This window comes from Ochotona princeps, chromosome Y (assembly GCF_030435755.1).
Source record: "Ochotona princeps isolate mOchPri1 chromosome Y, mOchPri1.hap1, whole genome shotgun sequence".
NCBI classification, from domain to species: Eukaryota; Metazoa; Chordata; class Mammalia; order Lagomorpha; family Ochotonidae; genus Ochotona; species Ochotona princeps.
The window spans coordinates 11,808,309-11,834,162 of NC_080866.1; the positions used below are offsets into that span (position 1 = coordinate 11,808,309).

At 40.3% G+C, this 25,854-nt stretch overlaps 1 protein-coding gene across 1 annotated transcript in view; it reads right to left on the reverse strand.

Annotated features, from left to right (window-relative positions):
• The window catches only part of LOC131478722 (histone-lysine N-methyltransferase PRDM7-like), a gene marked incomplete at its 5' end in the record, with an annotated part of 208,141 nt that overhangs the window by 90,666 nt on the left and 91,621 nt on the right, over nt 1-25,854 (reverse strand).

Genomic DNA, 25,854 nt, shown 5'->3' on the forward strand with positions numbered 1-25,854 from the left:
GGGTAGCCACTGGTTTGGCAGTAGAGCAACCAGTACTTGGGATGCAGGCTTCACAGTCACTGCCTTAGCCCACTGCATGTCAATGCCTGTCCCCAGAACCCGGCTGTTTCCTCCTTTTTTTTTTTTTGTCTTTCACTGTCTCATCGATTGAAGGTCTTATGTCTGAAGTTGTTCTGACATTGTATAATTGTCAAAAGACTAAGAAACATTACTGCCAGGCACCAATTACATGGAATCTCCATGTATTTAAGAAATTTTTGACACTGGAAGGGCTTAATCAATGCTAATTAGAGAAAGAGTGAGTCTAATGGCCCCAGTGGATCTAGATTCCTCAAGGCCCATCTTTGTGTTCTGTTTATTAGACATTGTGATTTATGTTATGGTAAGAAAGCAAGAATTAACAGCATCAAAGATGAAAAAGGCAACATAACAACAGACACCGCAACCATTAAGAACATAATTAGAAATTACTACAAAGCACTGTACTCCAACAAATCAGAAGACCAACAAGAAATGGAAAAGTTCTTAGGCTCACACCACCTGCCAAAACTTAGCCGAGAGGCAACAAACGAACTGAACAAACCCATAACTGAAGCAGAGATTGAATCAGTGATTAAAGATCTCCCATCAAAGAAAAGCCAGGCCCTGATGAAAACGCTACAGAATTCTACAAAACATTCCGAACACAACTAACCCCAATCCTCTACAAACTCTTCAAAACAATAGAAAAGGAAGCAACCCTGACAAACTCGTTCTATGAAGTCAACATTACCTTAATCCGAAAACCAAACAGAGAACCCACAGAGAAAGAAAACTACAGACCTATCTCTTTGATGAATATTGATGCTAAGATTCTCAACAAAATCCTAGAAAATAGACTTCAAAAACACATCGGACAGATCATTCATTCAGATTAGGTAGGATTCATCCCTTGTATGCAGGAATGGTTCAACATCTGGAAATCCATAAATGTGATACACCACATCCAAAAACTGAAAAACAAGAATCACATGATCGTATCAATAGACGCAGAAAAAGCTTTCGACATAATCCAACACCACTTCCTGCTAAAAACCCTAACCAAGGTAGGCATTGATGGAATAAACCACAACATAATCAAAGCGATATATGAAAAACCCAACGCCAGCATCATACTGAATGGAGAAATACTGGAAACCTTCCCATTGAGATCTGGAACAAGACAGGGATGTCCACTTGCTCAAATACTACTCAACATAGTCCTAGAGGTACTCGCTGAGGCCATAAGACAAGAAAAAGCAATCAGAGGAATCCAAATGGGAAACAAGTCAAGCTCTCACTGTACACTCTCACCATACACTAAGATCAAATCTAAATGGATAACAGATCTAAACCTACATCAAGAAACCTTCAAACCTTTGGAAGAAAAGGTTGGAAATACTCTGCAAGATCTGGGGGTAGGTCCATACTTCCTAAAAAGGACACCAAAGGCAATAGCAATCAAGACCAGAATAAACAAATGGGATTTCATCAAACTAAGAAGCTTCTGTACAGCCAGGGAAATAATCAACAAAGTAACAAAGCAACCCACAGAATGGGAGAAGATATTCACGCACTACATAGGTGATAGAATATACAAAGAGCTACAAAACAACCAAAATGTCAAAACAAACAAGCCACTCAAGAAATGGGCATGGGAAATGGGCAGACACTTCACAAAAGAACAAACCCAACTGGCAAATAAACATATGAAAAAATGCTCAAGTTCCCTGGCTTTTAATTGATTGGGATGATACTCTGCTGGCTCTGCCTTCCGTCCAGAGAGGGTATGCCTAAGAAGCTGTTGAACTTGACTAGACAATAAGACGCTGGACTCTATGTTTGGTATATGCTTGCAATGGGGGATCTCAACTGAACTTGAACTGTGGTTATGCAACAAGGTGGAGGAATCCACCATGGTGGGAGGGTTTGGGGAGGGAGAATCCCAGTACCTATGAAACTGTGTCACATAACACAATGTAATTAATGAATTTAAAATAAAATTTAAAAAAAAATGTAAAAAAAAAATAAATAAAGCTATCTGGAGCGCACCAGATTATACTAACATGCATTCTGTCAGAAGAGCTCTAAATATGTTTCATACTGTCAAAGATCTGCATAGAAAGCTAATCCAACCCTCATATGTGAGCTTTCATTTAATGCCCCCATAAAAGATCAAAATCAGTTTCCTCAGGACCAGCATGGTAGCATACTGGCCAAAGTTCTCACTTTGTATGCTCTGGGATCCATAGAGGTGCCATTTCTCATCTGAGCAACCCTGTGTCCCATCCTGCTCCCAGCTTGTGGCCTAAGGCAATGCTCAAGGATGGTCCAAGCCTTGAGATCCTGCACTGACTTAGGAGACCCGCAAGAGGATCCTCCTTTTTGGCTTCTGATTTTGTCACCTACGGCAATTGCAGCCACTTGGAAAATGAATCATTGGATTAAACATCTTCCTCTCTGTCTTCCTCTCTGTATATCTGACATTCCATTAAGAAAAAAAAAAAAAGCTTAAGACTGATGTAACTGAGGGTTATAAAATTGAGGGACAGGAACAGTCTGAACTGAGCCTGAGAAGAAAGAACCGCGAGGAACACTGTGGGAAATTCCCCACTATCCCCTGGACTGAAAAAAGCGGCACACAGCAGAAAAAAGAACGCAAAATACTGGGATGAGAAACATGAGAAGGACAAAGAAGGAGCCACGGGCTGCAGAGACTCAAGTGAAATTGGTGAACAAAATTTGGGGAGCAAACCCTGGTGAGTTGTTAACACAGGGAAATGTCCACCATTAGCAGGAGGCCAAATCAGGTGACCGAAATTCTCAGGCAAACATAGATGAGTCACCAACACAGGGAAGTGCCCACCCATAGCAAGAAGAACCTAGGACAAAAAACACGGTGAAATTCAATCGAATCTGGGCAGGTTTGGATCTGGGCAGACAGGTCGGAGAGGGCAACAAGGCACAGAAACAGAGAACTTGTTTGATCCTGGTAGCTGGAGCTCCCAGCACTGGGTGGTGCCAATCCCAGGACCACAAGAAATTCACAGAAGGGACATTCAAAAGCTACTGTAATACCCGGCGATGTGGCCTAGCAACTAAAGTCCTTGCCTTGAATGCACCAGGATCCCATATGGACACCAGGCTCTAATCCCGGCAGCTCCACTTCCCATTCAACTCCCTGCTTGAGGCCTGGGAAAGCAGTTGAAAATGGCACAAAGGTTTTGGAACCTGCACTCACATGAAAGACCCGGAAGAGTTTCCTGGTTCCCTAGCCTCAGATCGGCACAGCACCAGACATTGCAGTTCACTTTGGGGTGTGAATCATCGGACAGAATATCTTCCTCTCTATTCCTTCTCCACTCTGTATACCTGACTTTGTAATATAAATAAATAAATCTTTCCAAGAAAAAAAAAAAGCTAACATAAATGTCAGTTTTAAAGAGCCCACAAAATCACAGACCTAAGTAGGGGGAGGGGAATTCAGACGCCACAAAGAAGAAAAAAGCAATCTAGGTCTACAAGACCTCAGGTCACCCAGTAGGTGGCAGTAGAGGTCAACCGATAGAAACCAGCAATGTCCATTATCACATAGACATGAGGCGAGGTCACAAAAAAATAAATGAGTCAGAGGAAGGAGCCAGTGCCACCTCAAAAAGTCACTGAAAGGCCTGGTCAATCACAGAGATTACAGATGAAGACTTTGAAGACCTATCCAAGAAGGAGTTCAGCAAAGTAATGATGAAACTCTTCAGAAACAATGAGAAATGATGGGAGGAAATTAAGGAATTCAAAAACCACATAATCACAGAAACAAAATTAGTCAGAAATCTGAGCCTTGACCTGAAGCACAAAATTGAGAGCTTAGTCAACAGAATTATAGCAGCAGAAGGCAGGATATCCAAATTGGAAGATTCCCAGAATGAAAGCAGGCAGATTATTAACCAACTAGAGATACAACTGAGCAAAACCAACGAGGCAACGCAGGAGATGAATGCCACATCAAGAAGTCAAATATCAGAGCTATAGTCCTTCCAGTAGGAGTAGAAAGAGAGACAGGCATACAATCAGTGCTCAATGAAATTATACAGGAGAATTTCCAAAACACTTGGAACATGAACCAAGTCCAAATCCAAGAAGGGCAGAGAACATCCCACAGATTTGACCCAAAAAGATCTTTACCCATATATGTGGTAATCAAGCTCCCCACTAACGAATACAAAGAAAGAATCCTAACGTTAGCATGAAGCAAAGGCTAGCTTACATTTAGAGGCAGGCCCATCAGGATCACTGCTGACTTCTCAGAACAGACACTCCAAGCAAGAAGGGAATGGAATAAAGTCTTTCAAATCCTGAAACATAACAATTGTTAATAAACAATAATGTACTCAATCAAGATCTTATTTACATTCGAGAATGAAATTACATACTTCTATAGAAAGGAGAAATTAGAAGAATGTGCCAGCACAAAACCAGCTCTACAAAATCTCTTTAGAAATGTGCCTCAGCCAGAGAAAAAGCAAGAAAACCATAAACAAGGATGGAAAATGGGAAGACATCCCCACTAAAGCCCAAGCAACGAAGGACAATTAGATACCAACAACCTGAAAAACACACAAAACTCAGAACAAAACCGTAATCTCTAAATATTAACCCGAAACACAAATGGCCTAAATGCATCAGTCAAAAGACATAGATTAACAGATTGGATCAATAAACAGGACCTAATTATATGCTGCCTACCAGAGACGTATCTAAGCAGAAAAGATGCTAAGAAACTGAAAGTGAATGGATGGAAAAAGCTATGTCATGCCAACCCATGAGAAAAAAAGGCAGCTGTTGTGGTCCTAATTTCAGATGATATAGACTTCAACGTGACAAACATCAAAAAGGACACACACAGGCATTTTATACTGTTGAAAGGAAAGATCCATTAGGACGTGATTATCATGCTTAACATTCATGCTGCAAGTCCAGATGCACCCAGCTATGTGAAACAATTACTTATAGTCACAAAAGGAGATAGAGATGAACATGCAATAATCCTGGGAGATCTGAACACCCCATTGACACCAATAGATAGATCAAGGAGTCATAAGCTCAACAGAGAAGCTACAGAGCTCACACAAACAATAGAACAACTGGACCTAGTAGATATATACAGAACAGTTCATGCTAAGGCCACAGATTACACAATTTATTCAGCAGTGCATGGCACCGTCTTCAGCATAGACAACATGATAAGACACAAAGCAAGTCTAATTACCTTCAAAAATCAAAATCATACCATGTACCTTCTCAGAACATCACGGAATGAAACTGGAAATCAACAATTCAAAATGCCCCAGGAAATACATAAACTCTTAGAGATGGAATAAATGTTATTAAAGGATCAATGGGTTAGAGAAGAAAGTAAAGATGAGATACAAAATTATGGAAATCATTGAAAACTCACATACAGCAGCCCAAAACTTGTGGGACACCGCCAAACACTGTTACAGTAAGCTTATTGCAATTGGTGCTCATGCAAGGCCCAAGAAAGACATCAAATACAGGAATTAAGCACATACCTCCAAGAATTGGAAATACAGCAGCAAAATGACACCACAAGCAACAGCAAACAAGAAATTTTCAAAGGAAGGGAGGAAATTAATCAAATAGAAATAAAAAACTATACACAAAATCCATGAATCAAAAAGCTGGTTTCTTGAGAAGATAAATAAAACAGACACCCCACTGACCTGACTGACAAAGAAAAAGCAAGAGAAAGCAAGAATTAGCATCAAAGATGAAAAAGGCAATATAACAACAGACAATGCAACCAATAAGAAAAATATTTAGAAATCACTACAAAGAACTGTACTCCAACAAATCAGAAAACCACCAGGAAATGGAAAGGTTCCCAGATTCCCACCACTTACCAAAATGAGCCTGAGAGGAAACAGAAGATCTTAATAAACCCATAACTGAAGCAGAGATAGAATCAGTGATTAAAGATCTCCTAACAAAGAAAAGTCCAGGTCCAGCTGGCTTCACCGTAGACCTCTACAAAACATTGCAACCAGAACTAACCCCAATCCTTTACAAGCTCTTCAAAACAATAGAAAAGGAAGCAACCCTGACAAACTCAATCTATGAAGCCAACATCACTTTAATCCCAAAACCAGATAGAGAATTAACCCAAAAGGAAAACTACAGACCAATCTCCCTGATCAACACTGATGCTCAGATTCTTATCAAAATCCTAGCCAATAGAATTCAAAAGCACATCGGACAGATCATGCATCCACAGCAAGTTGGATTTATCCTGGGAATGAAGGGATGGTTCAACATACGGAAATCCATAAATGTGATACACCACATCCAAAAACTGAAGAACAAAAACCATATAATATTGTCAATAGATACAGAAAAAGCCTTTGACAAAATTCAAAATCACTGCATGTTCAAAATTCTAACCAGGGTAAGCATAGAAGGAGCAATCCACAACATAATCAAAGCAATATATGAAAAACCCAATGCCAGCATCATACTGAATGGAGAAAAACTGGATCCCTTCCCACTGAGATCCGGAACAAGACAAGGATGTCCACTATCACCACTGCTATTCAACATAGTCCTAGAGGTACTCGCCGAGGCCATAAGACAAGACAAACAAATCAAAGGAATCCAAATTGGACGTTCAAATGGGAAAGCAAGAATTCAAGCTTTCACCGTTTGCCAGTGACATGATCCTCTACATGAAGAACCAAGAGACTCAATACAGAGACTCCTAGAACTTCTGCAAGAATTTGGTAAAGTGGCAGGTTACAAAATTAATGAACAAAAATCAACAACCATAGTGTATATGAACAGCCCCAAAATGGAAGAAGATCTAACCAGCAAGATACCATTCCAAATAACAGAGAAAAGTATGAATCATCTAGGCATAAATCTAACCAAAAATGTAGGAGACCTTAATGAAGAAAATTATGAAATGCTTAAAAAAGAAATTGAGCAAGACCTCAAAAGATAAATCACCTCCCATGCTCCTGGAAGGGCAAAATCTATATTTTTAAAATACTTATACTACCAAAAGCAATATATACATTCAATGCAATCCCAATCAAATTGCCCAAAACAGTCTATATTGAACTGGATAAAAATGATACAAAGGTTCACCTGGAAACACAAAAAACCATGAATAGCTAGAACCATTCTTAAGGATAGGAACTTAACAGGGGGAATCCCAGTCCGGGACTTCTGGACATACTATAGGGCAGTGGTTATCAAAACAGCCTGGTACTGGCACAAAGATAGAGAGGAGGATCAATTATACAAAACAGAAACACCAGAAGGGAACCCACACAGATACAGCCAAATAATCTTTCACAAAAGACAGAGGACAATCCAAGCAAATGGGAAGGTCTCTTCAATAAATGCTGTTGGGACAACTGGATGATAGAATGTTAGGAGCCAGACTTATGGGCCTTGGACTTATAGCTGCTTAGTTCTTTCACTGCTTCAGTGAAGATAATTACTTCCAGGACAGCCCTCTCTTTTATTCCCTCCCCTAGAAAAGAAAGTATATATACGAGAAGTAACAATAAGGTAGAGGTATAATGGTCCGTGTGTTTCTTAGTCCAGCAGCCAGGGGCTACCAGCCCAGCATTCCCAATCCGCCCTCAGGGTTTTTGCGTTGCGTCCTGCAGGTTGGGACAATAGCTTGTAGAAACAAGAAGATAGACCCACATTTGTAACCATGCAACAATTTCAAATCTAAATGCATAGAAGAATTAAACCCACACCCAGAAATCTTCGAACTTCTGGAAGAAAATGTTGGAAACACATTGCAAAGTTTAGGTGTAGGCCCTGACTTCCTAAAAAGGACAGCAAAAGCACTAGCAGTCAAGGCCAAAGTAAACAAATGGAACTTCAAAAAAACTAAGAAACTTCTGTGCAGCAAGGAAAACAATCAACAAAGTAAAAAGCAACCCACAGAATGGGAGATCTTTGCACACTACATGGGTGATATGGGGCTAATCTCCAGAATATACAAGGATCTCCAGAATAACCAAAACAGCAAAACAAACAAACCACTCAAGAAATGGGCAGATGTTTCACAAAGGAACAAACCCAAATGGCAAACAAACAAACATATGAAAAAAATACTGAAGTTCCTTGGCAATAAGGGAAATCCAAATTAAGGCAACAATGTGGTACCACCTGTCACCAGTAAGGATGGCACACATACAAAAACACCAACAGCATTTGCTGGCAAAGAAGTGGGGAAAAGGGAACCCTACTCCACTGCTGGTAGGGCTGCAAACTTGTACAACCTCTGTGGAAATCAGTATGGAGAACACTCAAACAAATGAAAATCTGCATACCATATGATCTACTAATAGCACTCCTAGGAATATAATCAAAGCACTTGCTACACAAGAAACCAACATGCATCCCTATGTTTATAGCAGCACAATCAATAATTGCAAAAACGTGGAAGCAATCAAAATGCTCATCAACAGAAGACTGGATAAGAAAGCTATGGCTCATTGACTCCATGAAATACTACTTAACTATTAAAAAAATCGAAATGCAGCTTTTTTGCGGCCAAATAGGTCCAACTGGAAACCATTATGCTAAGGGAAATGAGCCAATCCCAAAAGGTTAAATACCACATGTTTGCCTTACTATAAGGGTGTCAATCCAGAAAATGATACCCCTGTATTATAATATTATTATTAGTTTTTAAATTGTGTTGTTTTGGCTTCATCTCTTGATTTTTTTTAAGATTCATTTATTTTTATTGCAAAGTGAGATATACAGAGAGGAGGAGAGACAGAGAGGAAGATCTTCTGTCCGATGATTCACTTTCCAAGTAGGCTCAATGGCCAGTGCTGCGCTGATCCAAAGCTGGGAACCAGGGACCTCTTGCTTGTCTCCCACATGGGTGCAGGGTCCTAAAGTTTTGGGCCATCCTCAACTGCCTTCCCAGGCCACAAGCAGGAGGTTGGATGGAAAGTAGAGCGGCCAGCATTAGAACAGGAGCCCATATGGGATCCTGGGGCGTTCAAGGTGAGGACTTTAGCCACTAGGCCACGCCACCAGGCCCTGTAATAGTGTTTTAACTTCAAGCAGTCTGTGTATCTAATGCATTATGATATTGTGATTTATCAAGGAACATACAATTAATGTGAGTCAGACTGCTTATGTTCTACATGAAAGAATTGTAAAATCAAATATACTTTTAAGACCCTAAGCTACTCAGAAATGGGGTGGAAAAACAGGGAAATCTTCCATCTCCTTAGAGTGTCTGAAGAAGGCACAAAGCATAACCTGTCAGAAACATACCAGGTCATTCATAGACAATAGACTCAAATCAGCATTAAGCCATAGTTAAATTATAAAGACATATAGGGGAATCAAGAGCGATCCTGACAACCTCTTAACAGAGGTTGCACAGAGCAGGGGGGACCCCAGAGTAGAGTAGGTGGACAAGAGGAGGCTTGTATCCCAACCCTGAAACTCGGATTCTCACCAAAGACTATCAGTATGGGCACCAAGGACTACATCCTAAGAGACTAGGAACACATGGCGCATTGGAGTGCCTTTTGAGGCTGAGAACTCCAAGGTCACCCAGCCCCATCTGGATCTATCACATGGGATGAAACAGGCCAAATTCCTTTCTCAACAGACCCAAGGTCATTGGAACAACAGGACCCAAGGAGTCCTGAGTGATTTGCAGAAACAGAAGAACAGCAAAGTTCATTTGGGACTAGGAAGAGGAGCTTCTTCTGGTCCTTACTTAGCTCCAACATTGGATCCCCACCCTCTCTTGCAATGACCTTCAGGATTGCCCTGGAGCCTCACGCCACAAAATTTAATCAATCAATCAATCAATCAATCAATCAATCAATCAATCAATCAATCAAATAGAATAGAGAGTCAGAAAAATACAAGGAAAGCTTAAAACCAAACAGGATATGGTCAGCGTGAATCCACATACACCTTACTAGATGGGATGCAAAGATTACTTACTCCTCACTAGGGTATGAATGATTTCTCTGCACACCCCTACTAAAACAGTTCTACACCTCAACTGTAAACAAAGGCCTGATTAGAAGTATAAGCCAGTTTAAAACTTTCCTAAAATTTACCTAAAATTTTTGCTTCAGCAAAATTATGCATCAACACAATAAATAGCTAAATAATAAAATGAAAACAGATATGAAGCAGCTGAATAGTAGCCTATAGACACTTTTTTTTGGCAGTTCTCAATGAGCCATGTTTATTTTGTCTCAACTTTACAATGGACAAGTGGGTGCTTCCAATAATTCTGCAAATTGTTTTATCTTTAGGCAGGGTATTATCCATTCTGACGCTGTAGCCTAGAATTTATCAGTAATACACTTATATTGCAATTCTTTTCTTTTTTTTTAAATAAGGCAAACATTTATTAAATTGTGATAAAAACATTCCATCAAATTACAAAACCTGAGTAAGAAAAAAAAAAAACAAAACATGCTTAACTGTAATTGACATTCAAATAAAATTTGCATTCCCATAATATTATACAGTAATTAGAAAATACCAGCCAAAGTAATATTAGGATACTTTTATGTGCGGTCTCAACAAATTTGAACAGAAGCAAATTTTAACAAAGGTAAATTTTGCAGTGAAACATAGCAGTAGATTAAGGATCTCAACATGTTTATTTTACTGCTATTTGACACTATGATACAAAAATAAGAGGATTTACTTGAGATTTTTAATAAATATCTCATGGGCTGTTGAGTGCCTTACTGGTGAAAAGATTTAACTGGCTAATCTCTTCAATCCATTTTGTACATTTAGTAGGCATCAACTCTGCCCTACATAACTCTTAATGCAATTCACAGCACACAAATGGTTATCATATTAAATACATAATCAACTCGGACTTCTGAACAACGAGGAAATTAGTAAACCATCAAATGGACTGCTTACCATACACTTTCCTCATAACTAAATAACACACAAAAAATCAAAATAAGATTTGTCATCACTCTAAACTATTGTCAGCAACTGATGGAAACTGCCAATTTGCCATATTCATGTTCACAACATGCTAAATGTACTCTGCTGTTACTTCATCCATGGAATGCCTACATGCCTAGAACAGAGAATTTTCACCATCTCTTGCTGTGGGACCTGACTTGCAGCAATCTATATTTTAGATCAGAACTAATTATAAAGAAGTACAATAATTTTAACAGTAACATCAACCATCTTCTCAATAATTCCCATCTCTAACACTGCATATGCACTTTTACACATGCTGATTAAACTAAATGCACAGCTCTTTCAGCTACCTATAAATCATAGCATTTTACAAGGAAAATGACTGACTAATGCAAATTTAACAAATCAGTCACCGAATGAATAACAGCAGCAACAACGTCAACGACAAATTGTAACACCTTGATTAAGTGATGTGTCACTGAGTAGGCAGCACATGCTTAACTAAAAGGAAACACAAAAGTCTCTTAGGAACTATGTTTCCATCGCATACTCCATGGGCACTTGATGAACTCCACCTTTCCATGCTGGCTTCCTTATATGAGAGAGAATATATGGTATTAATTCTTTTGTGATTGACTCATTTCGCTGAGCATAATAGTTTCTAGTTGGGACCACATGGTTTTGAATAGAATAATATCATTCTTCTTGACAGCTGAATAATATTCCATTGAGTAGATGTATCACAGTTTTTTTTAACCACTCTTCCTTGAACGCACATCTGGTTTGTTTCCATGACATTGCTATTGTGGATTGTGCTGCTCTGAATATAGGATTACAGATCCCCTTTTCGTATGCAGATTTTACTTCTGTTGGATATATTCCTAAGAGCGGGATTGCTGGGTTATATGGCAGGTTTATTTTCAATTTTCCAAGCACTCTCCATATGTATTTCCACAATGATTGTACTAGCCTACACTCCCACCAGCAGTGAAGGAGGGTGCCTTTCTCCCCACATCCACGCCAGCAGGTGTTGTTTTTCGAGTTCTGAATGTAGGCTAGTCTCACTGGAGTTAGGTGGTACCTCAAGGTGGTTTTCATTTGTATCTCTCTGATGGCTAGAGAGACTGAGCATTTTTCATATGTTTATTAGCTATTTGTATCTGTTCTTTTGAGAAACATCTGTTCATTTCCTTTGCCCATTTTGCTATACGTTTATTTTTTCACTACCCTTGGGTTTCTGAAGCTCTTTGTAGATCCTAGATATTAGTCCCCTGTCACTTGTGTAGAATGCAAAATTTTTTTCCCATTCTGTTGGTTGTTTCTTCACTTTTTAAATTGTTTCCTTTACTGTACAGAAACTTTTTAGTTTGATATAGTCCCATTTGTTCATTTTGGATTTGATCGCCGTTGCTTTAGGCATCTTTTCTAAGAAGTCTTTCCCTGTTCCTATATCTTGGAGTGTGCTTCCTATATTTTCCTTTAGTAGTTTAAGGTTTTCTGGGTGTAGGTTTCAATACTTGAGCCAATTAGAGCTGATTTTTGTATAGTGCGACAGGTACGGGTCCTGCTTCTTTATTCTGCAAGCTGCTATCCAGTTGTCCCAACAGCTTTTATTCAATAGACCAGGTTTTTTACCTGGATTGTTTTCTGTTTTCTTGTCAAAGATTAGTTGGCTATACATGTGTGGATTCCCTTCTGCTGTTTCTATTCTGTTCCATTGATCTTCTTCTCTGTCTCTGTACCAGTACCAGACTGTTTTGATAACCACTGCTCTATAGTATGTCTTGAGGTCTGGAATTGTGATTCCTCCAGTTTGATTTCTATTTTTGAGGACAGCTTTAGCTATTCGTGGTCTTTTGTGGTTCCAGATGAACTTCTGTATCATCTTTTCTATTTCTGAGAAGAATGTTGCTGGGATTTTTGATTGGGATTGCTTTGAATCTATATATTGCTTTTGGTAATATGGCCATTTTGATAATGTTGGTACTGCCAATCCAAGAACATGGTAAGGTTCTCCATTTTTCAAGATCTTCTTCTATTTCTTTTTTAAATGATTTATAGTTTTCATCGTAGAGGTCTTTCACATCTTTAGTTAACTTAATTCCTAGGTATTTAAGATTCCTTTCCTCTATTTTAAAGGGAACTGTACTTTCAATTTCTTCCTCAGTGGCGGAATTATTTGTATACACTAGTGCCTTCGATTTGTGTTCATTAATTTTGTATCCTGCTACTTTGCCAAAGTCTATTATGAGTTCCAATAGTCTTTTGACTGAGTCTTTTGGTTCTCCTATATAGAGAATCATGTCATCTGCAAATAGTGATAATTTTAATTCCTCATTTCCAATTTGTATTGCTTTAATTGCTTTTTCTTGTCTAATAGCTCTGGCAAGGACTTCCAAAACTATATTGAAGAGTAGCAGTGAGAGTGGGCATCCCTGTCTAGTTCCAGATTTTAACGGGAAGGCTTCTAGTCTTTCCCCATTTAGTATGATACTGGCTTTGGGTTTATCGTAAATTGCTTTGATTATGTTGTAGAATGTTCCTTCTATGCCTATCTTATTTAGGGTTTTTAACATGAAGTGGTGCTGGATTTTATCAAATGTCTTCTCTGCATATATTGAGAGGATCATATGGTTTTTATGAGTCAACTTGTTGATGTGACGTATCACATTTATTTCAGATACCTTAGAAATACAAAGAATCATCAGGAACTATTATAAGCAACTATATGCGAAAAAATTAGAAAACTTAGAGGAAATGGACAGATTTTTGAACATATACAATCCACCAAAATTGAATCAAGAAGCAATTAACAATCTAAATAGCCCAATAACATGCACTGAGATTGAATCAACAATTAAAGCCCTCCCAACCAAGAAAAGCCTGGGACCAGATGGCTTCACTGCTGAATTCTACCAAACGTTTAAGGAGGAAATAGCCCCAATCTTACACAAGCTTTTTCAAACAATAGAAAAAGAGGCAATTCTTCCAAACTCGTTCTATGAACCTAATATCACTTTAATACCAAAGCCAGAGTGAGAAACAACAGAAAAAGAGAACTACAGACCGATATCCTTGATGAACATAGATGCAAAGTTCTTCAATAAAACACTAGCCAACAGGATCCAACAATACATTAGGCAGTTTATTCACCCGGACCAGGTGGGATTCATCCCAGGTATGCAGGAATGGTTCAATATTCGCAATACAATTCTTATTCTACAACTTATCCATCACTTAATGGGAGAAATACATCAAAGGATAAAAAAACTTAAAGTCCTAAGACAAAAATTTTAAACATTAAATCACCCTATAGCTGCAGGCTCTGCAACCTCATAAACAATCAATCAAAAGTGTATCTTTATGATGTTAGTAAAATCATCCTATATTTCCTCCTGTTAAAAAATTATGAAACAGCTAAAACAACTACATTTTCTATGTTCTAAAGACTTGCAAGGACAGGTTAACCTTTAAGGTCACAGTGACTATATTTTTTTCCCATAGCAGGATAGCCTTTAGGGTCACAGTAGCTATATTTTTTGTCATATCAGGAGGGCTTTTAGGGTCACAGTAACAGGATGGCCTTTAGAGTCACAGTAACAGGACAGCCTTTAGGGTCATAGTAGCTATATGTTTTTGTCATAGCAGTTTCAGCCCATATTCCCATCACTTCCATTAGTTTGCTTTTTTTTATTTTATCAATTTCATTGCATTATGTGACACATTTTTTAATGCACTAGGATTCCCTCAGCCCCTCCCGAAGCCCTCCCCCCATGGTGGATTGCTCCACCTTGTTTCATTTCCATAGTTCAAGTTCAGTTGAGATTCTTTCATTGGAGGTTTTGATCAATCATAAAGTTCAGCATCTTATTGTCCTGGTAGGTTCAATGGCTTCTTGGTGAGACCATCTCTGGTCTGAAGACAGAGCCAGCAGAGTATCATCCTAATCAGGTAAAAAACCCAACATAATATTTACAACCATTTACGACATTATGGCATTAATTGACATGGTATTGATTAACCAATATGTTACTAGGGAAATGCAGGGTCTCAACCACAACTTGTGGCTTCTTCATAGACATTTCAATTTTGGTTTATATTCAACCATGTTCTATATACCTTAAAATGGCTATAGATTGCTATTCAGCTCTCTTGTCTATTTTAATGTTAGTATTTAGCATCTTATAGCATTGAAGCATGATTTTGCTGACCCTAGTTCGTTTTTGGGTAGTCTAACTCTATAACTTTAACAGGACATATGTCAACAGTTAAGGTGAACGTTTTTGGGAGGGGTGTGCAGAGAAATATTCCATACCCTAGTGAAGAGTAACTGATCTTTGTGTCCCACCCAGTGAGGTATAAGTGCATCCTGGCTGACCACTACCTGTCTTTTTCTAAGCTATCCTAATTGTTCTCTGTCTATCTGTTCTAGTTTGTTCATTTGTTTGTTTGGGGTTTCTGGAGCGATCCTGATCGTCCTTACGAAAGAGGGTGGGGACCCAAAGTTGGAAGCAGGAAAGGGCCAGAGAAAGCTCCTCTCCCTAGTTCTGAAGGAAGTTTACTGTTCTTCTGTTTCTGTGGACTGCTCAGAGATTCTGGCTGTCGTTCCAATGACCCTGGATCTTGCAAGGCAGGAATTGGTTTTCTTCCTTCCCACATTGTAGATCCAAATGGGGATGGGTGACCTCAGAGTTCTTGGCCTAGGAAGGCACTCCATTTCCCCCGTGGTCTCCTTGGCAGTAGGGATGTAGTCCTCGGCGCTCATACTGATAGTCCTTAGTGAGGCTCTGGGTGTCTTCAGGGTTGGGATACATGCCTCCTCCTGTCCCCCTGCTCCACTCTGGGGTCCCCCCCTGCTCTATGCGTATGACTTCCTGTTAAGAGGCTGTTAGGATTGCTCCTGATTCCCCCCACATGTCTTTGTAGTTTTGCTATTGTCTAATGCTGACTCAAGTCTGCTGTCTATGAGTTACCAGTTATGATCCTGATAGGTTATACTCCCCGTCTGCCTCACACCTACTAGGGTGATGTTAGATTTCTCTGCTCTCCCTCCTCATTTCCAAGTATCATAGGGCCTTACAAGTTTATTAGGTTTTACTATTCTTGATGTAGATCATAAGCAATCTGACGCATATCGATTGTTGTTTCACTGGTTACTTCACAAGGTCTTATTGCATGAGATACAGGCTGTTTGGGGTTGAAATAGTATTACTGTTTTCTGGATCAACATAATTTCATAACAGCTACATCAATCACAACAACAACAACACCAACAACAGATTATAGCACCCTGATAAAATAATGCGCCTCTGAGTAACCAACACATGCTTAACTAAAAGGAAACATAGAAGTCTTTTGGGAAAAATGATGCCATCATCTACTTCATGAGCACGTGATGAATTCTACTAGCGAAAAGAGATTATTTGGAAGCAACCATTCTGACATAAAAACATCAAAACATATCAGAAAGTGTTGCAGTCTGGCCTGACCCTGTGCGTCTTGTCCCAGTGCATACTTGTGCCAAGGGAGACCACTCTATCCTGACTAGACGCAGCCCCTTTCCAGCTCACGTGCCCCTTGGTGGGAACCTCCACCCAGCTACAGTGTTCCCTTAGACCCTCAACCGCAGCCTGTTCCCAGCCAGGGATCTGCCTGCCTGTGGTTGCTCTGAGTCAGCTTGGCCTAGCCCTTCAACTGTCACAAACTTAGCCTTAGACACTGTGGATCAGCGTCCGTGGCTCATGTAGACCAGTTGGTATAAAAACTTAGTCGGGCATGTCCTGTGCTTCACCCTGGTTACCAACCTTAATTGTGGGCTAAGGTGTGCTCTGTATTGCCCAGCGCACCCATTCCATTGGCATTTTAATACATTAACCAGCTGTTGATGCAGCTTTTCCCAGCCTTTCTGACCCCCAGTTCACCAGTGGGAGATATAATTCTCCTGGGGAACTTCACGTTTCTCCCCCTTTGAGCTCCTCCCGGATCCCGTTCACCTACATGCCACTGCGCTTTGGGCCAGTGCCGGTGCAATCCAGCCCTCCCCTTTGCCCTGCTTGAGCTGGTGAACGTTGTAGTCCGGCCCACCCCGCACCCCCTCAGAATGCACACTCTAGTGCCGCTGCCCAAACTAGTCCAGATTGCCGTCGGTTCTCAAATCTGTGGTCAAAGGCATGCTTCCCAGTCACACCTAGTTTAGTCCATCACCATTCCATCTCTAAAAGTGACCTGTGGGGTTAGAATTTCTATAGTGTTTGACCCTCGCCTCCCCAACTGAGTCTTCCCCCGATATGTTTCTCTGGCATGTTGTTAATGTCACAGTCCTGCTTAAGGTGACCGGACTCCGCTGGGTCAGTTCTGTTTCCAGCTCTGTCATCCACCTGGACCAATGGTTATTGTGTTCCAGCTCAATCCTACCGACTTCACACTCATTCCCACATAAATCAATGTGAGCTGTAGCCCTGTTGGGATGAATCGGCACAACCTCCACCCGATCTACACCAGTCCCTGCTTTCCATGCATGTGAGTGAGTTACCGCAGTCTTGTTCAGTCTGTTCTACCTCTCATTAAACTCTGGAAATTATTGATACATTTTGAAGCCCAACTCAACCGGACCAACCCTCTACCCATCCCAGATAAATACTGGCATGTGCGTTTCTGTTTAGCTACCTACCTCTATCTTGGTTTTGTGTTCATTAGAGGGGTAGTTACCTAAGAGGAAGATGCCTACTATCTCCTACTAGGCCACTCGAGCTTCTGGGTCTTAGTTTGGTTGGCCAAGGTTCCAATCCCTCCCCAACTCGCCCCACCTCTACCTTAAGGCAGAGGGGCGGAGCTAGCCCTCTAGCCCCGTTCAGAGGTTCCCTCATGGTGGGCTTACCCAGGGGGAGGTGGTAGCTCTTCGGCCTGGGAAATAGCCAGGGACCCCCTCACTGCCTTGCAGCAGTGGTCTTGGCATGCTGAGTCCTCGTTCTTGGATCCGTCCTGGCTGGGCCGCTCTCCCAGGGCCGTTCTGAGCCCTGGGGGGCAGCCAGCTGCCTCTACGCCAAGAATCCAATCCCTCCCCCACTCGCCCCACCTTTAGCTTATGGCCGAGGAGCGGAGCTAGCCCTCTAGCCTCATTTCGGAGATTCCCTCATGGTGGACTTAAAGGGGGCAGGTGGTAGCGCTTGGGCCTGGGAAATAGCCAGGGACCCCCTCACTGCCTTGCTACGGTGGTCTTGGCATGCTGAGTCCTCGTTCTTGAATCCGGCCTGGCTGGGCTGCTCTCTCAGGGCCGTCCCGAGCCCTGGGGGGCAGCCAGCTGCCTCTACGCCAAGATTCCAATCCCTCCCCCACTCTCCCCACCTCTACCTTATGCCCAAGGGGCGGAGCTAGCCCTCTAGCCCTGTTCCGGAGGTTGCCTCATGGTGGGCTTACGCAGGGGGAGGTGGTAGCTCTTGGGCCTGGGAATTAGCCAGGGACTCCCTCACTGCCTTGCGGCTGTGGTCTTGGCATGCTGAGTCCTCGTTCACAGATCCGTCCTGGCTGGGCTGCTCCCCCAGGGTCGCACTTCCATTAGTTTGTAAAATTCTTATCAAGCCATTTTTCTGAAAGCATGCTATATGTCTGGGTCAGATTTCAGAGCACTGGGTAGGCACACAATAAGGTGTCCAGAAATGACATGGGTTTAATTGTACTCCTGTGTACAGTTAAATGCCCCCTCACCAAGACATTATCAATAACATTAACTCTCAAGTGCATGTTGGTTACAAAAGCCATGGCACAGAGGCAAACAATGCCTCAATAGATTACAAAATTCTTAGTGGGGTGGTTGAGTGTCCATGTAGAAAGGGGGTGGAACTGTGTCAAGGTGGTCAGAGAGAAATCCACCAGGCCCTGCCAAGCAGGGGAGCTGTTCTCTTCACATCTTGGTGTTATTCACATCTACTGCACGGACCCCAGCAGGAAAGGGTCGCTATTTGAGAGCATGATTCATTCTCTGTTTATAATCCCTCTTTCTTCTTTTAAGAAATGTGCACAAGCATCTAATAAATGCATTGCTTTTCTTCTGTTGCTGCTGTTGCAGATGCATTATTTGAGAAGCTTATATACACTTGATACATGCAGATTCAAACTCAATTAATCACGTTCAAATATTTTCTTGCATTCTCTCAATTTCTTCTTCCCTTGAATAGTTGTTCAAAATTTATATATGTTACAATATGTAATATATAATTAAAAATACATATATTTTAATATATACACATACACATATATAATGTATATGTATAATGTATGTATGATATATGTATATATGTATGTGTATATCTATATATGTATATGTTATGTGTATATGTATATGTGTGTGTGCATATGTATGTATTTATTTATAAATGTATATAATGTATGTATAACATATGTATAATATAAACATATAATGTATATGTATAATGTGTATGTGTAATGTATATGTATATATGCATATATAATTAAAATATATAACTCATATGGATCAGTAGGAGATAGTGTCACATTGGTGTGCCCTGGTTTATTCAGGAGAAACCACCTCTTTGAGATCAGCAGGGATTGTAGTGGCTGTGGTGCACACCTAGTTCTACAAGAGCACTGCTAGGTGATTGTATTATAAGGATAATGCATGTTCCTCTCTGACTTTGAGCCCAGTTTCTTGGGCAAAAAATACGAAGGCAGGCCATTCATAACTGGTGCTGGGAACACTACTCCTCACCCTGCAGGAGGGGCAGATTCACAGAAATGAGAGAATTCCCAACATTTTGTGACTGTTGGAGTCTTCTATGCAAAGACTATGGGAATGCTGTGACTGCATGACAGTGTATGGTGTAAAGCTGGGTCTTTGGGCATTCAACATGTCTGACATCAAGGCTAAAAGATCTCTATGTATCCAAGGTAAATCATTGCAGGGCTCTGCACTTACAGGCCTACACTGAGGTTCTGTGTGCTGCAAGTGCTGATAGTTGTAGCCATTATGGGCTAATCATGGCTGTTGCTCTTCTGGAAAGAGAGGATGTGATACTGTGATTATGCCTTGATAATTCCCTCGATCGATACACCCCCAGATCTTCACTGAAGAAGTCACGCAACCAAGTCACAGAGAGTAGTTCAAAGATAAAAGCCATCAGAGGAAAAACCAAAAAGTACTTCTAGATATGCCTAAAAATAAATACAGAAATACAAGAAACAAAAACACAGAAGTGAGTAAGACTCCCTAAAAAGAACACAGCAATTCTTCAAAACTAGAGTATGAAAAGAGACATGAAATGCCTGATAGTGTCCCATTCACAAAGCTGAGAGAACTCTGTAAATACCTTGAAAAAAACTTAACCATGGAATTAAGGGATCTTTACAAAGCAAATTTTACAAACTAGGCACTGATTTTTTATTTAACCTCAGAGTTTGTTAGACTTTAATCTAATGTTTCGTGCTTTGCTAAGATTCTCCTATATATTATCACCCTAGACAAAAGATCATCTCGACAACAAAGGATCCTAAGGTGTTCTTCAAATATAGAATATGATGATCTGATCTGATAGAAACCCACAGCATGCTTTCATATCTTTCTGAAATATTTGCCATAGAGTTTAGCTTATTGTCTGTGAGAAATCTGAATGGAGAACATTTTACATTTCTCAGACTCATTCAACTATGTCATTAATCAGAGTAACTAGCAGAATTGAACTTACTCAAAACACACTTACAAGTCATTCCACTTTACAAGAAACCTAATTTTTTCAGATTTATCCCCCTATTTGTATGTCTGAGTAACAGAGCAAAGACCTGTTGGCTCGAAATTTCTTAGTCTTCAAACTAAACCAAAACATGGGTCCTCAAGATCCTGCATACTGCTACACACTCTTAGGGATGAAGATAGAATTAACACATGGCAGCCTCTCAAGAAAGCAGATAATTCTGGAGGGATAAATGACTCTGTTAATTAAAAATTAACATATAAGGAAGTAGGGGGAGATAAAACATAAAATAAATAAGATGAAATATTTTGTAAGTTGTTGGGCGGATCCTCACTAATAGGGTAACCAAAATGAGATTAAAATAAAGTAAAGCAGAATTAACATGAATAATTGTCAGATGAATGTTGTAATCCTGGATTCAGAATTTTTCTACAGAAAATCCCTATGTTAGGAAAAAGCTGGATGGTGGATAATTTTAACTGATATGATATATGAATACATATAACAGAAGCAGAGAAATTGTTGCAATTTAAAATACTGCATAAATTACATGTACTTATGGTTTTGCCAGGAAAAAATCTCAATAAAAATTAAATGTTTAAAGTATAAAATATAAATATATAATTAAAAATACATAGATATACTATACAAGATATAACATGTATTATAATATAGTATTTATAATGGTTCCTTTTAAGGCATTGTTCATATTAAATTGTCAGGATATACTTAAATAGCAGAGTAATGAACTTAATGACTATTTTGGAAGGACAACACTATTGTGATGATAGAGGCAAAAATAGGCTGTGGAGTAGGGGTAAGAGGGAAAGCAAATCCTAGAGCCTATGGAACTGCATCACACACAAAAAAAATATTAAACTGCATTTTTTAAAAAATTGTGTATGAAAACAAATCTATCAGGTTGCTTCTCCCAGAAGTGAATATGGTACTGCAATGTGACTATTGGGCTGCCTCTAAGAATATGCCAAACACCAGGGACAGACGTGTGTAAAGATGACCACAGTTGGCCCCACTTTGAGAGATGGGAAATCTACTCTGTGTGTTCCTCCAAAGGAAAACCAGAGATGTGCATCTGCAGTCAGCCCTGCAGATGTTCTGTGACCTGCTCAATACAGACCTGTTCTCCCTGGAGCTGAGCTTCTGTGTGGCACTATTTCACTCTCAAAATATGTGCAACATCCACAGCTACGATAAGCCAAAGGCTGGAATCAGGATTCCATTTACATTTCTCAGGCAGGTGACAGACATCTAGACTCAGGAGCCATCACCTGCTGCCTCCCAGTTTATGTGTTAGTAGATATGTTGAAGCAGGATCAGAGGGAAACTAATATCCCTTCACACAAAAGGACATCCTCCCCAAGTGCATGTCCTCTCTTGTTAATAATTGGTTGTAGGATGTTAACGCACAGTATTACTCTATGCATTATGCTGCACTTCGCATGACTCAACACTGTGTGGGGTTATATGACAAAGCATCTATAGAAAATGTGAAATGACATATGTATCTCCAGGGCCAGGTCTGGCATCGGTAAAGCATCACCCACAATCCTAGAATTTCATTTGGGACATGATTGGAGTCTTGGTGCTCCTCTTCTGATCAAGCTTCCTGCTAATGTGACAGAATAGTGGACGAGAGCCAATGTGTTCTGGCACCTACACACCTGCAGGGAACATCATAATGGCCTACTCCTGGTTTTTGTAGCAATTTCAGGCTAAATCAGCAGATGAGAGACCTACTTTCCTCTATACTACCCCAGCCCGTCTATTCCTTCCCACTCTCCCATTCTCCTTACCTATGTTATTCTTCCTCCTCCCTTTCCAGTCCCCACGTTACTCCTTCTAATAAAAATAAATGGCTTTAAATTATACACAGATTCAAAAATGTATGGCACCATAAAATAAAAAGCTTTCAGCTCCATTCCCAATGACATTATTTTTCTATACTCTTACACAGATATGCCATAATTGGTGCACCTGCTCACACACTAACAAACCCTAGAAGAATGGCCATCTTTTTGTTGCAATGGATAGGGTTTTTATATGGATATGCATGCACATGGTTGAGTATAGCAAGCAACTTAGCAAGCACTGTATAACACAATTTAGCAAGTTCTCAGAAAAGAGTGATCCCATCACCCACAAACATTGCAATCATCTTAGTTTGAGCACACAGCATGGTATTTATACACACAGAAAACTGCATGAGAATGTGTTTCTCAGGAAGTAAGCATTCTCACGAAGCAAGAAGTTACTGTATTGGGTTAGACCTGATTTGGTAATTACGTAGATTAAAGACAGCTGGAAAACAAAGTCATTCTGCATTTACCTTTGAAAATTTCACAAAATAAATTTGACAGAACCAGAAATCTATTATGATATATATATATACAAATAATATATATTAGTATCTTTTTCAAAAGATATTTTTATTGGAAAATCAGATATACAGAGAGACGCAGAGACAGGGGAGAAGATCATCGGTTCACTTATTCACTCCCTAAGCAGTTGCAATGGCTGGAGCTAAGGCAACCCGAAGCAAGCAGCCCGGAGCTTCTTCCAGGTCTCCCCCATAGATCAAGGTTCCCAAGTCTTTCGAATGCCTTACCATGCTACAAGCAGGGAGCTGGGTGAGAAGCAGTGCCATTGCGATTAGAAATGGTGCCCAAATGGGTTCCCAGTGTAGGTCAGAGATGAAATTCTGGTGATTCCCAGCAATAGTAAACATAAACATTGGTGCAAGAAAAAAAAAAAAAAAACAAGAAAATTAAACCTAATGTACTTGTAAGGCCCCATGATACTTGGAAAAGGGGAGGAAGAACAGAGAAATCTACATCACCCTAGAAGGTGGGAGGCAGACGGGAAATATAACCTATCAGGATCATAACTGGTAACTCATAGAAACAGATTCGAATTAGCATTAGACAATAGTAAATATACAAAGGCATATGGGGGAATCAGGAGTAATCCTCACATCCTGTTAACAGGAGGGCATATGCATACAGCAGGGGGAACACCAGAGTGGTCAGGCAGGCAGGAGGAGGTTTTTATCCCAAACATGAAGACTCCCAGATACTCACCAAGGATTATCAGTACCAAGGAGCACCGAGGACTACATCCCTACTGCCAAGGAGACCATGAGGAAATGGAGTGCCTTTGGAGACCAAGAACTCTAAGGTAAACCACCCCCATTTGGATCTACCACATGGGATGGAAGAAGCGCAAATTCTGCCTTGCAGGATCCAAGGTCATCGGAACAACAACCAGGAACCCTGAGTGGTGCGCAGACACAGAAGAACAGTAAACTTTCTTCGGGATGAGGGAGAGGAGCTTTCTCTGGTCCTTGCCTGCTTCCAACTTTGGGTCCCCACCCTCTCTCGTAATAACCATCAGGAGGGCTCCAGAAACCACTCAAAACAAACACATAAACAAACCAACAAACCAAACTAGAATAGATAGACAGAGAACAACAAGGAAAGCTTAGAAACAGACAGGAAACGGTTAGCATGGATGCACTTATAACTCACTGGGTGGGACACAAAGATTAGTTACTCCTCCACTAGGGTATGGAATATTTCTCTGCACATCCCTGCTAAACATGCTCACCTAAAATGTTGACATATATCCAGTTAGAATTATAGCGTTAGACCACCTGAAAAGCAGCCAGGTTCAGCGAAAACATGCTTCAATGCTATAAACTGCTAAAGACTAAAATTAAAATAGGCATGAGACAGCTGAATAGCAATCTAAGCCATTTCAAGGTGTATAGAACACGGTTGAATATAAACCAAAATTGAAATGTTTATGAAGAAGTCACTGGATGTCGTTGAGAACCTGCATTTTCCTAGTAATGTATTGATTAATCATTACCATGTCAATTAATGCCATAATGTTGTAAATGGTTGGAAATATTATGTTGGGACTTTTAATTGATTGGGATGATACTCTGCCGGCTCTACCTTCAGCCCAGAGATGGTCTCATCAAGAAACCATTGAACTTACCAGGATAATAAGATGCTGGACTTTATGATTGGTCAAAAGCTCCAATGAAAGAATCTCAACTAAATTTGAACTGTGGAAATGCAACAAGGTGGAGCAATCCACCGTGGGGGGAGAGTTTGGGAAGGGGCAGGGAAAAATCCCAGTGCATAAAAAAAAAATGTATCACATAATGCAATGTAATTAATTAAAAAAAGGAAATGAAATAAAAATATGTTTTTAAAAAAATTAGCATTTGTTATATTTCTCTATGCTCATTGTGGCATTTAATACATCTCTTGAATTTAATTGTTCTCTTCTGCTAAACAATTTTGTGGTTATTCAAGGCAAAGACATTCAAATTTGTATCTTTCTCTAAGTTGACGTTATTTTTTTCTGTCACTAATACTTTATCTACCCCTTCAGCTATAGATTCAAGTATTAAATATATGTATTTCCTGCTTTGATTCTGTGCTGTAAAGTTCTCCCTTATTTTGCTTCATTGTTTTGTCATTTTTCTCCTAGCAATACAATTTCCTTTGTTTATCATTTTCATTTTCAATGAATTGATTCATCAGGGTTAGCAAAGGTACACATTCACTACAACACAGACCAGGCAATGTGATATTAACAAAGGGCCCCTTCACCCTGAGCACCTAACAATCTCCTCAGGGTGATAGAGTATGGGTCCTTTGCAGTTGAGAGACCATGTCCACTAGCCTGAGAGAGCCCTTTGCCCTCAAGACTGGTGTGCTGCAATAACCAACACTCAGCATGTCACCAATCACAGAGTTGCCCTTTGAATAAAGTCCAGGGCCAGTCCTAAACTGCCCAGCTTGAGAGATCCCAAGCCTCATTCACACAAATGCTCAGCCACTTACCCAGGATTCAGTAACCTCAAAGTACCAAGCACATACTCTTTATTCAGGTTCATAAGCTTCCCATCTTAGACTCTAACCCTGTTTCACCTGAGACCGCAAACTTTACCCACCTGTGGGGAAGTCCATCATTCTTCAGTACAAACCTGAAGGTCTGCAAGTTGACATGCTTGGCCCCCTCCTCACCCCCAAGGAGCCCTGAATTCCAGTATTCCATTAACTGCCTGTCTGCCCCACATTCTGGTTTCCATGACAATGCACCTCTCTTTGTTGAG